The sequence below is a fragment of the Furipterus horrens genome, unplaced genomic scaffold, assembly GCF_987537825.1.
Source record: "Furipterus horrens unplaced genomic scaffold, mFurHor1.1.pri manual_scaffold_3, whole genome shotgun sequence".
Lineage (NCBI taxonomy): Eukaryota > Metazoa > Chordata > Mammalia > Chiroptera > Furipteridae > Furipterus > Furipterus horrens.
In genome coordinates, this window is record NW_028327173.1 from 171,485,258 (window position 1) to 171,501,830 (window position 16,573).

The window sequence follows — 16,573 nt, forward strand, 5'->3', positions numbered from 1 at the left end:
CAAATGACAGACCTAATGTATTGAAATACTTTCTGTTAAATATTAATTTTCTTTGGGCCTAACCAGTACGTTTGCTAGAGACACCTTTCACAGCACTTTATCAGTAAATATTTGAAGGCCTACTATCATCCAGCCATTATGCTAGGGGTTAGGTAACATTGGTGAGGTAACAGGCCTCAAGGCACCAGGTGTAAATTTGCAGAAAGGGATAGTCCTATTGTTTTTCCTTCTTGATTAATAAGTTAGGAGATAAGTCACAAAAGCTCAGGGCCACATTTGGCCTGGAACCAAACTGTATTTATTGAGTTGAGTTTTTATACATCTTTCCCAAAAGGATTTGAGGTCGTTTATAAGAGACGCATACTATAATGTTAAAATACAGAGAGGTAGAATCAGGATCAATAAGTAGGGAAGGCAGTGAAACCAGAAAAGCCGGTGTCCGTGCTGCCTGTCACCTACCAGACCCAATAAGCAGAGACAGGGACTGAATCTTTATGGGCGCTTTATTCAGAGGGTCAGCGATCTGAGAAGACAGCGGGTTTGTACCCTAACAGACCGTCTTAAATTCCATTATAAACGGACCCTTTTTATAAGGAGAAGAAACATGTAGATAAGGGGTTTGGAATTCACGGGGAAAGTTAATGAGTTAAAAGCTGCAGCATTCTTTCATCTGCGTCCTGGGCTGTGGTCTTTATCCTTGTCCCAGCAGTGGCAGTGGTAGGTCATCCCACCCTGGAGCATAATGACTCAGATGCCGTCTTGATTGCTTGCAGTCCTCCTCAGGCACAAGGATGGAATTGCTTATGGTCTCCTGGAGTCAAAGTGGGTCATACCTACAGTTCCTGAAACAATAGCTTTTTATATACATTAATTACTAAGCTTAATAGCTATTACCTGAAACTAAAATTTTTTCTAACATTTAAATCCCCCATCAGTGGCAACATACTAGCCCTAAGTTGCATATGTTTGACACTGTTACTATTACATAATTACTATGTTACTATGTTTGACACAAACTCTAGGGATGTATTTTCCTGAAGAAAAAAAAAAAATGTTGATGAAGTTAGAGGCTCATTTATCTCATATAACCAGACTCCTGAAATTAATTATGCAGTCTAGGGCTAGTACAGTAGCTCTCTGTTAGGTACCCAGATTTTTCATCTTTCTTCTCTGCCGCCTATCTTTAGATGTAGACTTTGTATTCACACTGTCACTTTATGATCCCAAATTGGTTGTTGTACCTCAAGGCAAGAGGAAAGGAGAAAGGCCAAGAGACAAGAGCTTTCTCCTACCTCATTTTTCTACTCTGAAAGGAATATCTTGTCAAGAACTATGGAGAGTCTGAGATTTCACCCTGTTAACAAGCTAAAAGTTAGTCTGCCATGTTTCATGGATGCTGGCAGAAGACACAAGACTCCTGGGTCAGAGATAAAGGACTTTATGACTCAACACAGCAAGTAGCACGCGTATCAGTATATTTGTAGCAGTTCTCCTTGTCCTCAAGACCCAAGGGGGCAATACAGAGAGGTCCACAGGAATGCCTTATGGGAGAGGAAAGCTGAAGTTAGGAAACCCACATCTTACAAAATGGTCAGTAGGTAGGCCAGCCCTTTGCCCTGGAGTTAAACAATATCTCTGTCTCCCAAGATTTGGAGAGGCAGTATGTCTGTCTTCCAGAATTGTATGCCATTCAAGCATCCTTGGGAAGAGAATGTAAAACAAAAGATATGTGCCTCTGCTTGCAAGATAAATATATGTATGAGAGATTAGGGATAAATGTCTCCCTATAATGGCCTCCTCACAGACTTTGACTATATACTACTGGCCAGAACTCTATCACATGGGTACCTCTAACTGCAAAGGATGCTATGAAATTGAGTATTTTGGGCTGAGCACACTGCTGCTCTAAATAAAATTGTGGTTCTGTTAATAAGGGAGTGCAAGCGAGGGATAGAGCTTGGCAAAAACTGTGCCCAAGTGTCTTCATCTGTGTTACCGATGTCTTTTGCCTGCTGCATAACACATTTTATGCCACTTTATTTATTGAACCTGCCAGAAATAATTTGTACAGCTTAGACATAAGAAAACTCCCTGTCAAGTACCACTTTACATATTTCAAATAAGTCACTGGTCATTTAGTGCAGAATTTTAATGTCACAACTGCCTAGTATCTAAGTGTACAAACCCATAATTCCTTAGAACTCTCTTTGTTTAAAAAAAATCTGTATTAGTTATTTTTACAGACTATTTTTTGAGAGATGAGAATAACAGTTTTTTTAAGAAAATATTTATGTCACCTGACTGGTGTGGCTCAGTGGATTGAGTGTCAGCCTGTGAACCAAAGGGTCGTTGGTTCAATTCCCAGTGAGGGCACATGTCTGGGTTACGGGCCAGGTTCCCAGTTGGAAGTGCACGAGAGGCAACCACACATTGATGTTTCTCTCCCTCTCTTTCTCCCTCCCTTCCCCGTTCTAAAAATGGCTAAATTAAAAAAAAAAAATTTAAAGAAAAAGCAAATGTTTATGTCATGAAATTTCCCCCAAATTTCCTCCAAATCTTTGGGTATCTATAGTCTAAAGAACACATCCTGTTGCTGAGCAAAGGGGGGCTTGTTCACATGATGCCTTGGTGTAAGACCCAACAATCAGTGTTGAGAAAAACAGGCCTTTATTTACAATATTCCAACCTTGAGTGGGGCTTGGAGCACTCCTGCTCAGATCCGCATTCTCACACGAAACCCAGCACTTCCCTTGCTGCCCAAAAGGCTATAAGCCACCCCCAAACCCAATAGTTTCCCATTCCTTATCCGTCAGCTCTCTCCTTCATGATCTGAGGTATGATGTCATCAGCCTCCAAATAATAGTCCAGAAAAGCACATGCCTTGTTACACTGCATCATGGTGAAGTCCAGGAAAGGCACAAGTCTTAAGACAGGGTCCTTTCCATATGTCCCAAGTTCAAGGAGTCCAGATAGAGTCTGGGTCTGTGAGGCAGAGTCCTCGGTGGCTTCAGGGTCATCTGGGGCAGGCACAATCAAAGCAGCAGCGTGCCTGCTTTCTTACTAGCCCAGGCTGCATGGCCAGATCCTGACTGCAAACTGCATTAGCTGCTTCTCACATGGCTGCTACAACCGGCTGCTCCATCATGCTCCTCTAACATGCTCCTTCCATCGTACTTCTCATGGTGGATTGGGGCCCTTCTCCATTCTTTCAAACAGGATGGCCCCCTTCTTTCACATCAGACTTCATGGCATTTGGTGGGGTCCCTCTGTAGGCTTTCAAACCATGTGGCCCAGCACACAAATGGCTGCCGCCTTTCTTTCTGGCTCTCCCCTTTCCTTCTCCTTGGTGCTGTGGCATGGCCACAGCAATTTGCATAACTAAGAAACTAGCTACCAGCCATAGATATACAGCAGCGTCTCTCAGGAAAATGGCTGTGCCCCACTGAGTCTCATCCCCCAGATTCTGAGGCTTCTGTCCACTCTCCTACAATACTACTCTGTGAACAGATAGGTGTTTGGTAAGAGTTTATAAATATATCTTTTTCTGCTTCATTTATTTTAAGAGGATTTTTTTCACCCCATGACAGTCATTTGGGGTTGACGATGTTACCACGGTAACCATGCTCCACAATGCTGGTTGCCAGTAAATATTGATCCTTAGCACATCAGCACCTTTCACTACAGTGCTCACCCCCCTTCCTGGAAAGAGGCTTTACTCAGAGCATATTTAGGTCAAGGAGTCCACACCCAGTGACTAGCAGGTATGAGAACAGAAATTGACTGGATTTTCCTCCCAGGAACCAATCTAAGGATTCCACTGAGAATCCTGGCTCCACCCACATCATTATGGCTTACATTTCCCTGGACACAGGAAGGGGCAAAACTTCCTTTGCTTTTCAGCTGCATAGTGAGTGCTCAGAAGCTTAGTCAATGCGTCACCTGAGGCATTGAGGGAAAATTTCAGATGTAAATGGACACGCCTTCCCCAGAGGCAAAGACGTTTGCAAATTAATTTTCAAGGCCCTTACTTTATAATTTTGAAATTTAAAAAATGCTTCTCCCCTGAAAAGGGAGGGTGAGATTTTAATCTGGGCAGTGCATGGGGAACTGAATGACTGATCCTGATCAGGGTTCAGGGATGCCATGGAGCAGAGTGATCACCATTGTTCACTTCTCTTCTGTAAATGGGGTGAGCCTCTGCCCTTCAGCAAGGGTTGTCTGGGAGAAAGGGGAGCAGCTCTGAAAAGGTAATCTCCTTGCCAAGAACTAACGGACTGTCTTCAACGTGCATAAAAAATAACACTCTGTTGCTGTGGCTCAGTGGATTGAGCGTTGGCCTGCGAGCCAAGTGTCATCACTGGTTTGATTCCCAGTCAGGGCACATGACTAGGTTGCACGTCAGGTCCCCAGTTGGGGGTGCGAGTGAGAGACAACCACACAGTGATGTTTCTCTCACTCTCTTTCTCCTTTCCCCTCTCTCTAAAAATAAATAAATAAACAAACAAATAAATAAATTATATATATATAAACACTCTGCAAGGGGACCAGAGAAGCCACAACCAGGTCTCCGCAGACCTAATTTGACATCAGTCTCACGGTGTGAGAAGATTTGGATGCACTTATTTTACTCTTTGCTGTAACTAAGAAAAAAAATAAACAACCAGCAAAGGTCCAATGAGACAACAGTCGAGTCGCAAAAAAGGACTTTGAACCAAGATGTTGTTAGTTACGTTTTATCCACATGTTCCCGAGGCCTGCACACTTACAGTTGAACAAATGTGACTTAGCCTTTCATCATTCGATTAAAATGGAATCAAATCAGCATAGACTTTGTATAAGTTAAGAGAATCTACATATACACATGTGCACACAGGTGTCTCTTGATAGGTCAAGAACTACTGACAGAATTAAAGGATTGTGAGGCATTTCCTTTTCTTATCATCTTTGCCCTTTGTTGGGAGGGGCCCATGTGTGTTGAGTGAAGTGGAAATCCGTGGAGAAAGTGCAAGAGAAGAAACTGCTCTCCTATGACTTGTGGCGATGGCTTGCCTCTGTGGAGCTCTGACCAGGATCCAGGCACTGTTCTTCGGTGCTTTACAGTAGGATTTTGTCAAATGCTCGTTAACAGTCCCATTAGGTGAATGTGATTATAATCCCCACTATACACTTGTGACAACCGAGGCACAGAGGAGTTAAGTGACTTTCCCAACATCACACAGCTAGTTGTACAGGTCCTGTGTCCTTTGTGTAAAATGGGACCACAGCTCTCTCCACCTCCAACCAGCTTCATGGCTCAGGGTCCTCTGAGCAGAATACTACAGCAGGAAGGGGAGAGGAAGTCAGGCCGTGGAGTACTGAGTGGAAAAAACAAAGGCAGGCCCTTAAAGTCAAGGCAAGAACAGCGTCTCCAAGGACAGTGCAATTTCTCACTGGGGAGGTAGTGGTCAGGCTCCCCAGCCTCAGAGGCCTGTCCAGGGTTTGTCTGCCGCCAGGGTCACGCTGCTCAGCTGCCTGTAGGGTGCTGCAGCCCTGGAAAGGAGCCCAGGCTGTAGGGCTGCCAGGACCTGGCTGGTTTTCAGCTCAGCGACAGAGGAGAATGTCATTCCTCGGTAAGTTCTCCTTCAAATGACCTTTCTGAGATAAGTCCTATCTGTTTCACTGTCTGCCCTCCTCAGTATCTCTTCATCAGCACCAAAAAGACACATCCTCTGATATCAAACCAGTTCCCCAGTGTCCTTGGGTGCCGGTGATTCTTTGTGCTCGTAGGGGAGTGGAGTCATTCCCAGTATTGCCTTTCTGACAGTGTTGTGACGCTGGAGGACAGACTGGCTTATCAGCAAAAAGCACCTCTTTAGTTTATGCTGCCTATTTTCCCAGGAGAATAAAGCTCTGTAGAAGCCAAGTAATATATGGGAAATATTTGGAACTATGATGTCACCATCTGTTGTTGGAAATTGAAAAGCAGAGAAGTCGTATGCCAACACCTTCATTTGGAATTTCTTTATCTGCCCTCTCAATATAGCAGCAGAGCCTCTTATATTTATCATTTGGCCATTAAGATAATGAATGTTTCTGGCCCTAAAATATGCACTATTACAAACATTTGGTTAGAATATAAATATATATGTATATATATGTGTGTATGTCCTGGCTGGTTTGGCTCAGTGGATTGAGCGTCGGCTTGCGAGCTAAGTGTCGCTGGTTCGATCTTCCAGTCAGGGCACATCAGAGAAGGAAAACTCTGACTCCAAAAACCTCCGCTGCCTTGCGGCATACCTCTTCAGGGGAAAGGCTAAGGGAGTAAACCCCGACAGAAAATCCGGAGCCGGAGTCCCTAAGGCGCTTTGACGTTGTAGTCAACACCGGCAACTCCTGCGGCGCACCTGAAGCCAAGCTGTATTGACTCCGTCTTTCCCTTGGACCCTTCAGCTGCGAAGAGAGGGGGGGTCTGCTGCATGGGCAACAGCAGACCCTCCATATCACCCTGCCCAGGCTCTGTAGCTTCAGCTTCACTGGAGAGGACACTCCAGCGTCATCAACACGGGAGGAGACAGATACCGTGTCACTCCCGAGTCGGACTGCACAACCATTTTCGGCGGTGCAGATAGACTCTTAAGAAGCTACACCATCGTCTCTCGAGACGGACGGCTGCCGATATATGTGTGTATATACATACATACACATACACACACACATATAAAAAAAGTGATGACTAGGTCAATTAACAAAGTTTCTAAATCCAAATCAAGCTCTCTTGGTTAAGCCTATAACATCAGGTCTCATAGGTTTAATTTTAAACCAATGATTTAAAGAATAATTTAACCCTGGTCGGTGTGGCTCAGTGGGTTGGGCGTTGTCCCGTAAATGGAAAGGGCGAGGTTCCTCGGGTCAGAGCGTGTGCAGGAGGCAGCCAAACGATGTTTCTCTCTCACATTGCTGTTTCTCTCTCTCTCTCTCCATCCCTTCTACTTTCTCTAAAATGAATAAGCATGTCTTCGGGTGAAGATCAAAAAATAAAAATAAAATGTTAAAGCATAATTTAGCTTTAAACTTAAACTTAAAAAAACCCACTTGGGGATAATTGTTCACATCTGCCTAATGATATTTTTATTTGAAAAGACTTAATAGAAAGTAATATTTTGAGTTATAATAGCTTTCAGTTTAATATTAAAATAAAAATGGGAAAATCCACATGAAAGAACTAGAGACTTCTGAAAGGTATTCTTCATATGAGGACTCAAGGTATCACGTTTTGTTAGCATTATCAAACATTAATTTTTTTAAGCTTTTGTGCAGGTGAGGTAGGGAGGAGCAGATGTTTTGATTCTACTGAGGCAATAATTCACTTCATTATTATTGTTTGACTTTTCTTGTGTGTGCTCTTCATTGATAACTGAACCCTGCAATGAGACCTGAAATGTACCATACGGGTCAGAAGGACTTAGGAAAACTGGAGAAAAAAAAGATATCAGTGTTCTGGCCTCACTCAGGTACCTGTACCCAGGCAAAATCATGCCCTGTTATCCAGGAAGATTTGGAGAAGCCCAGCCTTGACTTAATTGCTGACGCTGACCATAGTCCTTATTGCCGCAGGCCACACAGGCCTCATCCATGGGGTTTAGAACACTAATCCCAGAAAGCAGTTAGAAACCAGCTCTTAAAGAGCAGACCTGTGTGGGAAAACACATCGTTCTAGGGAAAGATTAGTGAACAAAGAAGGAGAAGTATGAATGTGTCTAACTGGAGCATGACAGAGAGGAAGTTCAAGGGTGCTATGAGTTAAACTGAAGCCAAGATTTAATGAAAGACTAATGTAGTCTAATAAAAGACAGTAGGTGCTTGAAATATGCTTCTTAGCTGAATAAATCAGAAGATGCTGGTCGAAGGCTCCTGGGTAGGTGGGGGTGCAATGGGGAACCAGCTTGGGATGCTAAGGGTCCAAGGAGAGAGTAATTGCAGTTTGAATCAGGAGGTCTCCTGGGAGGAACAGGCACCAAGAAGCAGAACTGAAGACAGAAGCCCAACTTGTTTGCTAGGTAGGGTGGAGCAGAAACTGCTAGTTGCCTACCCAGTGTCTACTCTCCACTTTTGCCTTAGTAACACAACCCAGATTTAATCTGGGTGGCAATGTGCCCAGCTAAAAGACTACACTTGCCAGCCACATTTTTAACTGATTGGTCACTGAGATATGAACAGAAGTTGTTGGGTGGGTCTTCTGTGAAGACTCCTCAAGAGTCTACTACTAACACATTCATTTTTTTCTACTTCTTCCTTCCTGCTGTGCCTTCCTGGAATTGGAAGATCAATGTGATGGCTGGAGCTCTAGCTGCCACATTGGACCATGAAGTGAATTTGAAGATGGAAGTTATATAAGGATGGCAGAACAAAATGACAGAGGAAACCTAGGACCTTGGTGACATTATAGCTCCCCTACAAGCCAGATTCCAGCCTTCTTTTATATGATAGAGAAATAAGGTTCTATCATGTTGAAATCACTATTATTTTCCCATTTACCTGACATAGCACAAGCCTAGGGATCTTGGGAAGGCTTTGACTAAAGAGAAAAAAATTATGAGTTTTGTTTTTTGGCATGTTTAAGCTATAAGATAAAGATAATTTAAGATTAAAAAATACAGCCTCTGAGATCAGATAAAAAGGAATCAAGGGGTTATAATATTGTGTTGTATATTTATTTAGCTTAAACAAAAAAGAGGCTTTATTCATTTATGTAATTAAAAAGTCTGAAAGTCAGGTGGGCTTCAAGTAAGGTCTTATATAGTAGCTGGACAAGTCAATGATGTCCCAGTGACTTTCCCTCTCTTCTTAGTCTCTCATGTACTGTTAGCCAACCTGGAGTGCGTCTGCTTCAGGCCCGCCCGTAGTGTGTAGGTTCTTGATGTCCTGTAGGAAAGATTTCACAACACAAGTCCAGGTCACTTTGAAAGCACATTTATTAAAGCAGGGGACAGTGAAACAAGGAAGGGCTTAAGGTAGAAGAAGCAACAAGAGAGATAAAGTCAGAGAAAAAGGGGACCTAGGAGACAGATTCAGGGGGTAAGCCAAGGGTGAGCTGCCTCTGTCTGGTGTTCCCATTTGTAAGTCTCATGGGGTCCATTTGAGCTTAGGAGAAAAACAGTAGATACAAGGTATGGGTGTGCTCTAGTGAGAACACCCAAAGGTTTGTTGTCTTGAAGCTTTTTATCTTTCTTTGGTCCACCCAAATCCTAGGGGAGGTTTCAGGGGAGGATGTTAACAGAATATTCATTAGCTTTTCAGGTGTGTTCTTCCATATATTGATTCATCAAAATGTGCGGATGGCCCCATCACCCTGCGAACCAACTGGACTCCTTGTCAGAGCACATGCCTGGGCTGCAGGTTCAGTCCCTGGTTGGGGTGCATATGAAGGGAAGGGAACTGATCGATGTTTCTCCCCCTCTCTTTCTCCCTTCCTTCCCCAGTCTCTAAAAAATCAAAATTAAAAATAATTATTTTAAATGTGTGTATAAAAAGGTCAGGGGTTATTTTCTGGTTAGTTTTATTTTCAAAGAATGTCATAAAAGGACTGGGACCGGGGCCATTCTGTCCCAGGACAGTCTGGAATGTGTAAACCATTTGCTCTTAAGTGTTCTTGGTGAGGAAAGATTAAAACCTTGTGATTCATTAGCTGGCTGTAAATTGCTCAAATCAATTGGCTTTGTTTAATTATTTTGTCTCAGTTTCCCTTATCCCACTTGTCCAGTAATTTCATTAGCTCCTTACTAGCTTGTCACAGCACTGGCTGTAGCTAGCTCACTTGACGATCTCAAGATCCCAGAAGCCCTGGGAAAAGTCTCCTTGCATCTGGGCCAGGGGGCCATCTCCAAACCAATATCTGTGGCTAGGGTGGCTAGGACAGTGGATCCCACTGGGTGGCTGAAGACTACCAAGGTCCACCCAGAGAACTGCAGCTAGGTTAACCCCTTCCAACCACGTGGGTATGAAGTATGGAACCCTGGTAAGAAGAGGAGGAAAGGGAACACATGTGGGGAGGTCCTCCCAGGTCCTGTATCTCTCCCAGCCATTCTCACCAGTTAGTGTTATTTAAAAGTCTTCCATTTTTAAAAAGGCAAAGGTCTTTTACTTCCAAATTTATTTTTACTAGTGACTAAGCCAGTACTGGTTTGGGGTAAGGCATGGGATTTCCAGAGACTCTTTGCTATTCTTATTTCATTCATTAATTCAACAGTAAACTTTTCTGGGGTACTGGTTATATGTCATACAACCAGCAGGTCTTGCCTGAGAGGATGGGCACATATTAAGACATTATGATTAGTGGCTAGCCCACAAGGGCATGCATACTCTTTATGAAGGTCAGGAAGGAAGTGTGAGGACATGGGAAATAGGGCAGGTCAGTCTTGCTAGTGATAAGGGAACAAGCGTAGGAGCTGGGTATGGAGGATGCCCAGAGACAACACACCTGTGTGGGTCCCTCACGAAGGCCCCTGGGTAGGTTGTTGATTCTGTAAACCTGAGAAAGGGAAAGCAGGATATGGGAGGCACACATGGGGTCTTCAAAATGTGCCTGTTTTGCTGTCTTACCAGAGCTGGCTTTTTGATTGGGGTTCTGAGTCTCCCTGGTTAGAAAGTCTCTGGGGGATGGATGGGTAGAGTTAATGGTTCTTAATTTGGGCTTTAAGGGTAAAATGCTAGGAAGTGAGAGAGAAATTCCTGAAACTCCCAGGGAGAATCTTCCCCAATCCAGCTAGCCTGCTGTTCTCCTGACCCTGGAATAGCTACTTGGGGTTTTCAGTTTACCATGACACAATTCTTTCATCCTGCAAGAGTCAGAGAATAAGAGCTTCATAACCCAAATAGTTCACACAGCATGGTATTTGTCTCTATTTAAAATCATCTCCCATCGGGTTCAATTAACAATGTACATGTCAAATTATGTCACACCCATTACTTGCTCTAATTTGGTTAGGCTGGGTCAGGCAGTCCCTGAACTGACAGAGCTGTTCACCTCCCAGCATGCCATCAACAGCTGCAGTGCCCGACTGTCCTTGGCTGAAGCTGCATCAGGGTGTAACATCCCACTTGGAAGTATCAGGCAGTGCTATGGGAAAGGTCAAGCTCATGACGATAGTGGCCTGTCATCAACCCCCTGTATCAGATCTTTGCCCCTAGACACTGAAGTATGTGGGTTTGAATCATAGCTCTGTCATTTAGCAGCCATGTGATCTTGGGCAAGTTCTTTAAATTTTCTGAGCCTCATTTTCCACATCTGTAAAATAGGAATGCTTACAACACTTCATTTGCATAAGGATTAAACATGATAATGCATATAAAATGTTTGGCAGAATGCCTGGTACTTAATAACAACTCAATGCTAACTATTTATTATTAGTAGTAGTATTTAATTTTGTATCTTGTTCAGTCCTTCAAAATTAGGGCTCCTCCCATGATCGCCCACAGAAAATATTCCACCAGCCCTCTAGAAACCAAGAGAAGGCAGGCAGCCCTTCCTGGAGGGCATGCAGTCTAGCCAGAAAAACCACAATGATATTTTGACATCCGATTTAAAAATGTGGCAAGAATGACCTGGACTTTAAGAATAGCTTTGTGTGGGTACAGAAACCTTCTTCTTCTGCCCAGGGGGATCATACGATGCCTTTGTGAGGCCATTCAATTGGTCTGCAGAACATTGAAGAAGCAGCCATAAGGCTGCCAGTCATTCTCTCCATTGTATATAGAGGTAAACTGAGGCACAGAGAAGTCTACACACGCATATGCAGTTCCTTCCCCCACTTCACAAAGAACAAGTGAAACTGTAATTTTAGAGCTGGAAGCAGAATCTCCTGCCCGGATGACTTGAGACTGAGACATCTGGGTCAGAAACCACAACGGAAGCCAATATTGGGGAAATTATCTGGGGTTACTTTTCATGCACAGAGACTGTGCTTCTGACCCTTTTTCACATTCAGAATCTCTGGGTAGTCTGGCAGGCCCTTTGTGGGCACATCCAGGAGGTGGTGTGCTGTAGGAAAAGCCCTGGATTACATTCAAGAGACCCAGTCCTGTCAAACCAGCTGAGTGGCCTGGGAAAAGTTACATAACCTGGGATTATACTTTTGAAACAGCTGAAGGCTTTGGACATCAGCGGTTCCCAAGCCCAGACTGCTCAGGAGAATCACTGTGTGTGTGTGTGTGTGTGTGTGTGTGTGTGTGTGTGTGTGTGTGTGTGTGTTGGGGGAAGGAGGTGTGAGAGCTGCAACCTGGGAACCTGTATTTTAAACGTGTTCTAGGTGATTCTGAAGAGCAGTCACAGTTGGTAACCCTGGAACAGATGTTATCTAAGATGCCTCACAGAGCTCTGATGTTTTCTGACTCCAGAGCCCCTTTTAGCACAATCTACACAATTCCACACAGTTCAGTCCAGAGAAGATGTCAGTCTTCCTAGTGGACCCCATGAGAGAGTCAGAGTGTGACTCCAGATAGCAGCTAGCATGGCCCAGTGTCCTGCTCCAGGGCTGCCAGGTGCACGCTGGCTCCCAGACACACCTGTTTCTTGGCTGGTTCTGCTTCGGAGCCTGAGCCAGCAGTGCTTGGTTCTGACTGTGATCATCCACTGCCTTGCTTCTTGTCACCACTGTGCTGTGGTCTGGGACACAGGCCTTGTCACCACCGTCTTGTGGCCTGGGACACAGAGTCAGCCTGAATCTGAAGAGCATGTCAAGAATCCTGACAAGCAGGCCTTGCCTAGTTGAGGTGGGCATCCTTCACGTGAGCTTTTGAATGTAATCATGTGTCTCCAGTTGCCCTAGAGCTGTGGAATGCTAAGGCTAAAGCTGCCTTTAGCTCTTCTTTCGAAAGTTTCAATTATGGGTTAATCCTGACATTCTTTAGCTTTAGTAAATGGGGAGGAGGCTTTTGTGTTTTACATAGTGGCTCTCAGGACTGACTTTAATCCGGAAATGTGTGTCTAGACTCCCTTTGAGTGGCAGAGAGAACAGGGGAGTGGTGGCCCCTCACTGCCTACAGGGTACCCAAGGAGGAAGAGGGGCTGCGTGCATGTGTGCTGTGAGGAGTAGGGGAGAGGGCATGCCTGGGCTAACAGGGTCAGCCACCACTCATTCTTGCCCATTGCTGCCATGCACCAATGAAAGTTTAGTGTGGCCAACACTCTGGTTCTTTGAAAGAAGTCAGAAATCTCAAATTTACCTGAATTCTCCTAATTTTAAAATAATGACACATTTAATTTAGAAAGTTACTCAGACCAAGCAAATCATACCTTCAGCCCCAGTGGGAGACTGAGGAGAGAGCCTGGTCTCAAGGACTGGTCTGGGCATGCTCTAATATTCTGCTCTCAAATAAGCAGAACCCCCAAAGCAGGTTCTTAAGTCCCAAGAACTAAATCTACCTCTTACTTGGCAATTTCCTTTGTTGAGGGGGAAGGGATTCTCTGGCTTTCTAAGGGCCCTAAAATCCCCTTCTTTGCTACTGTGTAATACCCACTGCAGCGCCATAAATGGGCCGTCCTTGTCTTCCCTCTCCTTCTGACTGCCCCTTGCTCCCAATAACCCCTAACAGTGGATAGCTCATTCCTTGGACTGCCCTCAAGTATGACACCCTGTATACAGACTGCAATGTCATTGTTCCCACGCTAGAAAAACATTCCAACCCAAGCAATCTTATGACGTGAACAACCTTGACCTATCATTTATTTTTTTTAAAGGTAAATCACTTACGTAGTGTGGTACTATATCAGAACCAGTTTATTCATGACACACAACATAGTGAATGAGTAGTGGCTCCAGAATTTCTATAGAAGAAAGTCTTATGGATGGCATCTTGTTTGGAAGCAAGGCATAGCTAAAGCCCTTCTCCTAAAACTATACATTACATATTAAACTCCTTTTTACTTTAAAAGCACATTTATTTTTTAAAAAAGGGTGGAGGACTTCCAGTCAAGATGGCAGCGTACGTAAACACAGCTCACCTACTCACACAACCACAACAAAATTACAATTAAAATATAAAATAACCATCATTCAGAACCATCAGAAATAAGTTGACTGGAAGTCTGACAACTACGAAATTAAAGAAACCAGCTCCAGCCCTGGCTGCTGTGGCTCAGTGGATTGAGCATCGGCCTGCGAGCCAAGTGTCGCTGCTTCAATTCCCACTCAGGGCACATTAACAGGTTGCACATCAGGTCCCCAGTTAAGGACGCGAGTGAGAGGCAACCACACAGTGATGTTTCTCTCCCTCTCTTTCTCCTTTCCCCTCTCTCTAAAAATAAAATAAACAAACAAATAAATAATTAAAAGATCATTAAAAAAAAAAAAAAAAGAAAGAAACCAGCTCCATCCAGACTGGTAGAAGGGACAGAAGTGCAGAACAGGCTGGTACATACCCATGTGTGCTGGATAAAAATTTAGAGTGAGTATCTTGGGAACAAGGAGTCCCAGCCCTACTTCAGGCCCCTCAGCCCAGTGTTCCAGTAACAGGAAGATAAATCTCCATAAGTTCTGGTTGCAAAGACCAGTGGGGACTCAGTCAGTGGAAGAAACTTCTGGAGCCCCAAACAGTTCCTCTTAAAGAACCAACACATGGATTCACCTACAAAGACTCACTCCCTCTGAGCTCCAGCACCAGGGTAGCACCTTGAAAGGCACCAGTGACATACAGGGAGGAAGTGAAAGGTCTGGCATCAAGGTGAGAACTGGGGTACAGCTTGTTCCCAGACAGAAAGGCCATTATCCCTCTTCTGAACCCTCCCCCACAGAGCCACAGAGCCACAGAGCTGGCAGGCTGGTGTTGTATCTGAGACTCCATCAACCTGGTTAACACTGTTTGCCTCACCCTGGAGATCCCCTGTGACTCTATGCCACCCAACTTACAGGCCCACCCAAGCTGTTAACAATGACTTTTCCATATGAAATGATGCTCTTGGCTCATGCTTCACAACTTCCTAAATCCTCTCAAACAAGTAAAGCCAATCTCAGTGAGCCCCCAGCCCCTGTACCTCTTGTTAAGTGGCCCCAGGCCCAGCACTAGCAACAGCCAGCCTAGATTGCCTGGGAATCTGCAAGCCCAGCACAAGTAGCAACCATCTCACATTGCTTTATAGCTCAGTCAGGGTGGCCCTGGGAAAAACACAGGTGGGGGTTGACCTTGGCCTGCACCACCCGGGAAATCCCAGAGCCTGCGTACCCAGTAGACAGCTACAGACCGTGTCGGAGCACCACCACCCTGCCCCTGCACAGCTGATCCTCCACAGAGGGCAGAGGCTGGTGGTAACTAGTCACAGCCAGTTCTTGCAGCTGACTGACCTGGGTAAATCCCTCCCATTGACCTGCCAAAAGCAATCAAGGCTCAAGAGGAGGGTGTACTTATCTCACATGAAGGACACACCTCCAGTACCCAGCTGAGTGATAGGTGAGGCTCTGCCACTGGACCCTACAGGATACCTGCTACATTAGGCCATGCTACCAAGACAGGAAGTCATAGCAGCTCTACTAATTACATAGAAACAAACACAGGGGGGCTACTAAATTGAGGAGACAAAGAAACATGACCCAAATGGAAAAAACAGATCAATGCTCCAGAAAAAGATAGAAACAAAATGGAGACAAACAATGTATCAGACACAGAGTTCAAAACACTGGTTATAAGGATGCTCAAGGAACTAAGTGAGGACCTCAACAGCATAAAAGAGATCTAGTCAAAAACAAAAGGTACACTAAGTGAAATAAAGAACAATTTACAGGGAAACAATAGTAGAGTGGATGAAGCTGAGAATCAAATCAATGATTTGAAACATAAGGAAGCAAAAAACATTCAGTTAGAACAAGAAGAAGAAAAAAATTAATCCCCCCAAAATAAGGATAGCATAAGGAGCCTCTGGGACAACTTCAAGAGGTCCAATGTTCCCATCATAAGGAGTACCAGAAGAAGAAGAGAAAGAGCAAGAATTTGGAAATCTATTTGAAAAAATAATGAAGAAAAACTTCCCTAATTTGGTGAAGGAAATAGACATGTAAGTCCAGGAAGCACACAGTGACCCAAACACCATGAATGCAAAGAGGCCCCCTCCAGGACACATCATAATTAAAATGCCAAAGGTTAAAGATAAAGAGAGAATCTTTTTTTTAACCTCACCTGAGGACCTGCCTATTGATTTTTCTATTAAATATTTTATTGTTTTATTACAGTTATCCCAATTTTTCCCCTTTTGCTCTCCTCCACCCAGCCCTTCTGCCCCACTCCTACAGTCAAAAAATATGCAATGCTTCACAGATTTGTATGTCATCCTTGGGCAGGGGTCATGCTAATCTTCTCTGTATCATTTTAATTTTAGTATATGTGCTGCCAAAGTGAATACTAAAGAGAGAATCTTAAAAGTAGCAAGAGAAAAACAGTTAGTTATCTACAGAGGAGTTCCTATAAGACTGTGAGCTGATTTCTCAAAAGAAACTTTGCAGGCTAGAAGAGATAATATTCAAAGTCATGAAAAGCAGGGACCTACAACCAAGATTGCTCTACCCAGCAAAAATATCATTTAGAATGGAAAGGCAGATAAAGTGCTTCC

General features: G+C 44.1%; 1 non-coding gene across 1 annotated transcript; it reads right to left on the reverse strand.

Moving 5' to 3' along the window:
- Positions 1–16,259: 16,259 nt before the first annotated feature.
- On the reverse strand, positions 16,260–16,366 carry LOC150016728 (U6 spliceosomal RNA). The gene has a single exon (XR_016510144.1). It is a non-coding gene; the product is annotated as a U6 spliceosomal RNA (small nuclear RNA).
- Positions 16,367–16,573: the final 207 nt, after the last annotated feature.